Raw genomic sequence first — 10,183 nt, forward strand, 5'->3', positions numbered from 1 at the left:
TGGGACCCAGTGCCTGCAGCAGAACACTGAGTCGGGAGGTCTGATCAGGTCTCCTTGCCCCAGGGACCCCCACACTGACCACCACTGAGTAAAACTAGCACAGGTGCCTGGGAGATGTGGAATGGTGTCGCCTCTGGGGAGTGCATCCAGTGACGACTCCCACCATGAGTGGATTCAACGTCAGGGCCTCATGGAGGAAGCTGAGGTCCCCAGTGCCCCTAACAGAACCACACGGAATGCTGGGAGCAGCCTGCTGGTGGTGGATGTGGTTTGTCCTCACAGCTTCAGTGCTGAGCATGGCCCCAACGTAACAGCACTGACAGCGGGGTGCACGATCTGGATGTTTACATGGAAAGCATGGAATAACAGGATCTGACATCAGATGCAAAGTCCATTGTACATCTACTGGAAGTAAATATAGGGCAGAATCTCCCTGATAGTGGTCTGTCCATGATTTCCCTTTTAGATCTCCAGAGTTCAGGCAACGCAAGAAAAACCTTTTCAGAAGATGCTGCATAAACTACAGAGCTTCTCTACTGCAAGTGGACCGATGAGAAGTGAGCAGCCTACACACACATGGAAGTAACTATTTTCATATAGAACGTATGATCAGTAGCCTGTATCCCAAAGGAACAAAAGGACTGTCTGCATGAGCTGTGTTTAAAACTGGCCCTGAGTCTTCTAAAGTCTCAAAATACCTGTTTTACACAACTGGCTTCATCCTGAACAACAGGTTCTGTGTAATCAGGCCTACAATGCTTGTGGAAGGAAACCTCCCTCCTCTGCCTGTGGCAGAGTGTGTCCTCAAAGGTGTGTGTGTTTAGGAGTGATTCCAGAGTGACTGTGGGAGAAGTGGGGGAGCTCTGTGAGTGAGGCCTAGTGGGACTTGTTCATTTCTGGGGAATCTGCTCTTGGAGGAGATCACAGTAGATCTCCTGGGTCCCCAGCTTCAGCACAGAACACAGTGCTTCTAGAGTCAGCCCTGGTCTCATCTGATGTCCTGTGTGGGGATGGGGTCCCTCCCATCCCTGTTCCCAATATTAGGATGCCTGAACACTGTATGATGTTCACAATATTAGCATGCCTGATGGCACAACATTCTCACTGTCTGATCCTGGACATCAGCCTCTACAGCTGTGAGCTCCACACACCTCCCCTCTGGGGTACTACATTTGGAACCAACATGCGGGAAAAAAAAAAAAAAACAGGTGCATAGAAACATACTAGCCACTCATCTGTTCCCACCTGAAACAGAGTCTCTCCTTTGTCTCCAAATTTAGACAGAGCCACTCCAAATTAGTCATTTCTACTTCAGCTGAGAGAATTGCTTCAGTTTCTGTAAGAATCCTACATGAGAGAACAATTGCATTTTTGCAGGAGACATTTTGTAAACACATGGGGTTGATGCAGTTATCCTGGTGAAGAGCAGAAAATTTGTTCATTCCTGATGATGATAAAGTTGAGAGTTGAAGGACAATTTTGCTTCCACAGAAGGAGGAGCATGGCTGAGAACAGGTGCAGGCAGTCCCTGGAGGAAGGAGTCGGGGGTCTCTGGACACACAGTCTCTGGGGCAGGCCCTTCATGCAGCAGGGATGCAGCTCCAGGGTTGGATCATTGGTGGGCTCACAGGGACACAGTCCAGAACCACCTGGACTCTAGTGCAGTCTTCACTGGGCTGTCCCACCTGCTGGTCTCCCTGAGATGGAGACAAGGCCAGCAGAGTGTGGGGAACAAGACCTCTCCATACCCAGTGTTTTCCATGAGTCTGACCCCTTGCACTACCAACGGCCACCTCTGCTTGCAAATGAGAGCAGGTCCGGGGATCCCAGGAGACGTGAGTGAGGAAGAGCAAGCAGGATTTCTAGGAGCCACAGCCTGAGCCACCCCTGAGCTGCAGGTTAATCCCTGACCTGGGGTTTGGACCATGTGGACCTCAACCTGTGAGTTCAGGGTGAGGAAGTGAAAGGGAGACGAGGGCACAGCTGCAGAGAATGGACATGGGAGCCCCAGGGACCAGGACCATGGAGTCAGCTCTGTCCCTCGGGGGCCCAGCTGTGCAGGAGAGGAGGTCATGGATGTGAAACACTGCAGCATCCATAGCCCCTGACCGGCTCTACACTGCCCCTGGGCTCTCAGCAGGGTCCCAGATGACATCATCAGAGAATTCCACGGAGAGCTCCTCTTTGATTTGGACAGGAAAAGACTCCCCCGGTGCCCAGAGCTTAGTCAGGTCTCACATGCTGGGGACCCCAAAGATGTCATTCATCCTTCCAGAAACGACTCCATTTTCTTCATGTGACATCTTCCCGTGATACCAAAACTTCTGTTCAGTGATCGGTGTTAGGGACAGAATCATCCTTCCAGATCGGAACGTAGGAAACAGTTACAGGACCACAAACCCCAATTTCCTCAGGAGGACCAGGGATTCACCTCCCACCACATCTGGGAATGGGTCTGAGTCTGCTCAGTGCGTCTTGTGCGCCCCCTGGTGGCGGTGCGTGCCCCTGCAGGCAGGTTTGTGTCTGGGCTCATCCTGAGGGCCCTCACTGTGTCTCTCCCACAGAAATAGGTGGCCATGTCGCTGTTGTTGGACTGTTCATTTGCAGATTCACCGTGTTCTGGGGGTGGTGAATTGGCCATTCACCCAGCTCGCTTAGTCTGTGCTACCACTACCAGCATAAATGCATCCAATCCACTCCAGCCCCTTCCCTGGAGCCTGGCGGACCCAACTTACTCCAAAGCTACTGAGGGAGAACCCAGAGGCTTTGCAGAAGAGTTTCAGGGATCCCACAGGCTGGAACAGGCCTCCCCCGGATTCCTCCTGTTGCTCCTGACATTGGAAACCTGCAAACACAGATGTCCTGGTCAGGACACTGTCACTCACACTCTCTGTGTCTCTCACTCACGTCCTCTCCCAGACTCAGTGCCTCGCGTTCCTCATTATTACCTTTGAGCACAGCGACCAGGAGAAGCCAGCGCAGCCCAGTCTCCATGGTGAGCGTCTGTGTTGAGTGCGATCACTGAGTGGAACCCTGGAGTCCTGAGGCTGGAGCTCCTGTGCCAGATCTGCAGGGTGAGGGCTGGGCTGGTTTTCATGGGCAGAGGGAGGCCCTATTTGCATGAGCTGCCCCTATATAGCCAGCCCTGGAGTAGACGTCTCAGACAGGACAGGGCCCAGGGCAGATGTACATGTCCTGTGGGTGTAGGCTATGATAGGATTCGGATCATATGAATTTTTTATGTTTTATTGTTTTTTCATTTTAGTATGTGTGTACCCTTAGTATCCAGTGTTAGCAATATCATGTCCTTCATTTTTTAAATAACAATTGTTTCATATTATCTATTGACATCTATATCATCTATATGAAAGACATTGGAATAGTGATAGAGAGAAGGGGTGCGAGAAACACAAGTGTAGTGATGGACAGAAAAGATGAAAATGGGAGATTTTTGCCTTTGGATTGACAGCCCCAAACTCCCCAAATGCCTACAACATCTAGGAGTTAGCCTTTCTAAAACCTGGAGCCCAGAACTGCGTCTGTGTTTCCTTTGTCGGTTGTAGGGGCTCTATCGTTATAGCGTCATCTGTAGTTTACCACGATGTGTTATCAGGAAAAAGTGTAGGAAGCCGTGTGGCTGGGCTCAAGCAGCACTCTGATGGGAACACGGGTGTCCCTAGTGGGGACATTGCCAATTTTCTCCTAATGCCTGCCGCCCATATTTACACAGATGAAAGACTGCAAGTGGATTCATTTAAGGATACTATGTCTTGTTTCCTTATTCATCCATTACCTTATTTTAATACTGTTCATTAACACAGAACACTGTATGTGTTAGTGGTGTGTAGTGTGCTATTGGAATCTGTGTATTGCAGAAATGGGCACAGATCAACTCACTGTCATTCACATTTCTACCTCCGTTCCATCACTTTGTGTTGGGAGACCGGGTGTCCTCAGTACTGCTTATTTGTGGAACATGTCGTGGGTTGTAGTGAACTGAGTCAGCCCACTGTGGTGGGGGCAGAATTATTCCTTGCTTTGAGTGGTGCTTTGTGCCCTGTTATCAGCCATCCCCTGTGTTCCCCCTCTTCCCTGTTCCGTAACCATGACTCTGAGTTCAGCTCAAGCACTGGATAGAAGTCACTGTGTCACAATTCACCCACAGTCCTGGGTTCAGGTAATGCAGCTGTGTTCACAATAGTTCAGTCCACAATAAAGCGAAATGTGCATAAAACAGTGAATGCAGTCTGTTACATTTGACATGGAATATTACTCAGTGTTAAGAAGGAGGTTGCTCTGTCATTAGGAAATCATGGGTCAGCCTTGAGCATAATATGCTAACAAATAATGCAGGTGCATCTGGACACATAGTATGTGACATTAGTTATATATGCCGTCCACAAGCTTGAACTCACAGAGGTAGAGAGTGCAATGGAGATCACTGTGTACCGTGACCCAAGTGTTTGTCTCCTTCCAGCCCTGTGGGAAACTGCAGGAAGTTCTAGGCTCCTGACTTCATGCTTTTGCAGCCCCAACATTGCAACCATTCAGGAAGTGAAGCAATGGATTGAAATTCTCTATCTGTTGGTCTCTTCCTCTCTTGCTATAACACTGACTTTAAAATAAATAGATACTTAAAATAATTGAAGATTAATTATACATATGATTAGGAGCCTATTTGCTAATGTTGAATGATCTCAAGAAACTGAATCCCAAGGGAAGAAATCAATTGTTTAAATGCAGTGATGATAAGGTGGTGACAGGAGCAGCACTGGAGTGAGCCTGTGGGATTCCTGCCTCCCCTGTCAGGATGCTGAGTGCTGTGTCCTAGTTTGGTTCCAGTTTCAGTTTCCTGCCTAAGCACATTCTGGGAGGCCATAGGTGAAGTTCCAAGTACTGCCATGTGGACACCTGGACAGAATTCCAAGCACCTGGCTGTCACCTGACCCAGCTGAATCTTTTGTAGCAATCGGAGAAGTGACCAGGCATTGGAAGATCACTGTCAGTCTCAGTCTCTTTTTGGACACATACATACATACAAATTTTAAAATAAGTGAAATAATATCTATAAACTTTTAAAGACGTTATATAAAGGGAAACATACAAAATGCTGTAAACCTGGGAACAGCATGCATATCCCTGTTAGAAGCACAATGAGACATTCCATCCCTCCGGGTAGAATGAGAATTATCAGACAATCCAAGGCTGACAATTCTTGGGGAGGCAGAGTGAGACGACAACCCTGGGACAAGGCTGGGGTCAGGAAAATTAGTCAAAATGTTATGGAAAATCGTCAAAAACTGACAAGTACAATTACCACAGGATCTACAAACACCATTTCTGGGTAGAAGGAATATGATATCCCTGGAGGTGTCCACTGGATCCACAGTCACTGTGGCAAAGACATCTGCAGTTCCATGTTCAATTAAAGCAGCGCCAATCTCAATAGTTCACACATATAATCCATGGAATTTTCATGGAAGAAAGAATCAACAATGGAACAAATGTACAAAGCTACATTTTACCAGGAGTTTATATGGCAGTAAAGTGGAAGAAATTCTGTATTTTGGACAACTGGGATGATCCTAGAGAATAATGTCGAAGGATAATGTGTCAGGATAAGTACACTCTGAAAACCATCAAGGCCAAGAAGACAAATAATATGAGATGCTGGTTACATGAGATAAAAAGGATGAACTCACAGAGGCAGGATACAATGGTGAGACCAAAGTCTGAGCGAGGGAGGAGCAGAGGAGAAGCTGTTCAAGGTCAGAGTTTCAGCCCGACAGGGTCCACACATTCAGTGATCTATTGCACAGGATGGTGACAGCAGTGAAGGGAATATTGTGTCTGTGGAATTCCAAAACAGGAGACAAATGCTATTCTACCATGGAAACATAGGGTTTTCTGATGAGCTTGTCAATAAATCTGTGCTCTGGGCGTTGTTTCTGGAGAACATGAATCGGCCATTCACGGAGTTTACATAATATGTGCTACCACCATTATAACTATTAGCTGCGATCCACTCCAGCCCCTTCCCTGGAGCCTGGTGGACCCAGTCCATTGCATGGTTAGAGTGTGAATCCAGAGGCTTTGCAGGAGACTACTAACAGAAACAAACTGCCAACTACAGGGCTCACAGCATGTGCAACAAATAATGGAGAAAAATATACTCCACTACTACATGCCATTTATGAAAAATCACTGGTGCATTTATACACTGAGAACAAATTTGCAGAAAATGGAGAAAACATCACAGTGGTTTAGCTTGTGAATCTTCCACCTGTGATGCCTACATCCCATACTGCTGTCTGTTCTTATTCCAGCAGCACTTCCAATCATCTCTTGTTGATGCACCTGGGAAAACAGACAAGCATGGTCCAAGTGATTGGGCCTCTGCACCCAGGTGGGGACTAGGAAGAAACTCCTGGCTCTAGGTGTCAATGTCATTTGGGGGAGTAAACCAGCAGATGGGAGAATTTGTCTCTGGGTCTTTCCCTCTCTGTGTGTAACACTGACTTTCAATAAATAAATAAATCTTTTCTAAAAGATTGCATATGTAGTATGAACAAACTTTTAAAGTCCTGGAGGAAATTTATCAACAGGCTGAATGATGTCCACATAACAATATTATTGTTTTTCAATTTTGAATTTATTTTGTATTTTTTAAAATTTATTTTTAAGGAATAAAAATGTCATAGTACAACTTTAGGAATATAGATATTCTTCCCTGCATTTCTGCCCTCCCACTTACATTCCCACCACCTTTCTCATCCCTCTCCACTTGTCAGTTCAGTTTTCCAATAAGATTCCCTTTAAGTTGGTACACAGATTCAAGATCAAGATTCATCATCAAGATTCACTTGTATTGCTACACAGAAAACCAGCTCTGTACTATGTAAAGATTTAAACACACACACACACACACACACACACACATATCCAAGAACTGTTTGAGAACTGGTTTACAGTTAACTCTCATAATAGAACTCATTGAGGATGGAGGTCCTGCATGGGGAGTTAGTGCACAGTGAGACCAGTTGTTAATTTAACAATAAACATTCTTACGTATGATGTCAGTGACCACCTGAGACTCTTGACATGAGCTGCTTAGGCTATGGAAGCCTTTTGAGTCCACAAACTCTGATAGTATTTGGACAAGGCCATGAGCAAAGTGGAAGTTCTCTCCTCCCTTTAGAGAAAAGTACCTCCTTCTTTGAGGCCACTTCTACTGCCTGAGGTCTCAGTCACAGAGATCCTTTAGGCAGAACATTTTTGCCACAGTGTCTTGGATTTCATGCCTGAAATGTTCTCATGGGCTTTTCAGCCAGACCAGGAAGTCTTAAGGGCTGATTATCAGGTCAGAGTGTTACTAAAAGCGGTTATCATTCTATGAGTCTGCTGTGTAGACTTCTCATGTTGGAACATTCTCTCCTTTTAAATTCTATCTCTTCTTATTACCAGGCACTTTATCCTATTTATATGATCACTTTAACACTTAATCCTATCTATGTGTTCACCTTACACTTAATGTGATCACTTTAATTAAGTTTCATGGGACTTGGAGTCCCACAACAAAATTTTAAATTGTGTGTTTAGAAGTAAGTCCATAGGAATGTATGCACTTTACAGTTAAAAAATTCCTCCTCCTGCTCTTACTCCCATTCCTATTTTTTACTGAGATCAATTTTCAAATGACTGTATGTGCATACGATGGACTGAATGTTACGTAAATTCTTCAACAAATAGTAGGAAGAAAAATAAACAAACAAACAAAAAACAAACAAACAAAAAACTGTCCCTCGACAGTCAAGAGAAGGGCAGCTCAAGTCTTCCCTTCTCGAAGTGTCAATTTCACTTACCTAGGTTTCCTTTTGGGTGCTCTATTAGGTCTCACCTATCAGGAAGAACATGTGGTATTTGTCGCCGGGGTACTGGCCTTTTTCACAAAGTATAATCTTTTCCAGATTCATGCATTGTGTTGTGAATAACCGGATCTTATTGTTTTTACCACTGTGTAGTATTCCATAGTGTACACATCCCATAATTTCTTTATCCAGTTTTTGGTTGATGAGCATTTAGTTTGAATCCATATCTTAGCTATTGTGAATAGAGCTACAATAAGCATGGTGGTACAGGTATCTCTTGTGTGTATTGAATTCATTTCCCTTGGGTAAGTTCCCAGGAGGGGGATTCCTGGGTCATATAAGGTAGGACTATATTCAGATTTTTGAGATATCTCCATAGTGTCTTCCATAGTGGCTTTACCAGTTTGCATTCCCACCTACAGTGGATTCAGGCACCTTTCCACACAACCTCGCCAGCATTTGATGTTTGTTGATTTCCGTATGAAGCCATTCTAGCTGGGGTGATGTGAAACCTCCTTGTGGTTTGATTTGCATTTCCCTGACAGCTAGTGATGCTGAACATTTTTTCATGTGTCTGTGTTGGCCATTTGGACTTCCTCTTTTGAAAAATGTGTAAGTCCTTGGCCCATCTCTTAACTGGGTTGTTTGTTTTGTTTTTTGGAATTTCTTCATCTCTTTGTAAATTCTGGTTATTAATCCATATCCATTGCATAGCTTGCAAATAATTTCGCACATGCTGTCAGATGCCTCTTCACTTGCCTGAGTGTTTCTTTTACCACACAGAGAATTCCCGATTTGATCTAATCCCATTTATTAATTTTGGCTTTGACTTCCTATGTCTCTGAGGTCTTTTCCAAGAACTCTTAACGTGTGCCAGTGTCTTGAGGGCTTCCCTAATGTTCCCTACTAATTGGATGGTGTGGGATCATAGGTGTTTATCTTTAATCCTTGTTGAGTGGTTTTTTGTATAAGGTGTAAGATAGGGGTCTTAGCAGGCACCGTGGCTCACTAGGCCAATCCTCTGTCTTGCAGCGCCAACACACCGGGATCTATTCCCGGTCAGGGCGCCGGATTCTGTCCCGGTTGCCCCTCTTCCAGGCCAGCTTTCTGCTGTTTCCAGGGAGTACAGTGGAGGATGGCCCAAGTGCTTGGGCCCTGCACCCCATGGGAGGCCAGGAGAAGCACCTGGCTCCTGCCATTGGATCAGCGCAGTGTGCTGGCCACAGCACGCCTGCCGAGGTGGCCATTGGAGGGTGAGCCAACGGCAAAGGAAGACCTTTCTCTCTGTCTCTCTCTCTCTCGCTGTCCACTCTGCCTGTCAAAAAATAAAAATAAAAATAAAAATAAAAATAAAAATAAATAAAAAGTGAAAAGGAATCTGAAGATTACCTGTACATTTTAATGACATAGTTGTGGTATGAAAAAATGATCTTGTTAAAATAGCCAAGCTACCATGTGATTCACAGATTCAATGCATTTCCTGTCAAACACCCTGTATTCTTCACAGGAAGAGGAATAAAATTCTGGAATTCACAAGAAAATTTCAGGGTAATTATGACTGAACAGTCTTGAGAAAAATAGCAAAGCAGGAGGCTTCATCCTAGCTGAGCTGAAATCAGACCTGGTGCTGGGATAACATAGACACCCACAGCCGTGGAGCACAACAGAAACGTAGAAATAAAAAAACACATTCTCAGAAAACTGATTGCATGCATGGTGCCACACACAGAATGGGGGATGGGTATTCTGTCATACATGGGGTTGGGGAAACTTGAATGCACTTGAAAATAATTCAATTATGTGGTCATCTCACACCAGATACAGAAACAGAGTGAGCTTGAAAAATACCTAAAAAGCAAGACCTGAGACTGTAAAGTTCTAGAAGAAAACACTGGACAAAAGCAAGCTGACATTGGTTTGGGCAATGACATTTTGATAATCTCCAAAGTACAGGCAACCAAGCAAAAATAGGCAAAAGATAATGGATCCAACTACAGAGCTCCTGTGTAACAAAGAGAGTGATTGAAGAACCAGGAGTCGCCTGCAGTTGGGCAGAAAGTATTTTCTGATCACACCCATGGGAGCCAATGTTGTGGCCCTGCAGGTTAAGCTGCCATACCTACTATGCATGCATCACACGGGAGCATGGGTTCAGATTCTGCTTGCTCCACTTCAAATCCAGCTCCCTACTAAAGGACCTGGGTCAAAGGTGACCCAAGTGTTTGTCCCCTTCAAGCCATGTGGAAAACCTAGAGAATGTTCCTGGGTCCTGGCTTCAGCCTCAGCCATTTCCAGCCTTTGCAGCCATTCAGGAA

The sequence above is a fragment of the Oryctolagus cuniculus genome, chromosome 20, assembly GCF_964237555.1.
Source record: "Oryctolagus cuniculus chromosome 20, mOryCun1.1, whole genome shotgun sequence".
Lineage (NCBI taxonomy): Eukaryota > Metazoa > Chordata > Mammalia > Lagomorpha > Leporidae > Oryctolagus > Oryctolagus cuniculus.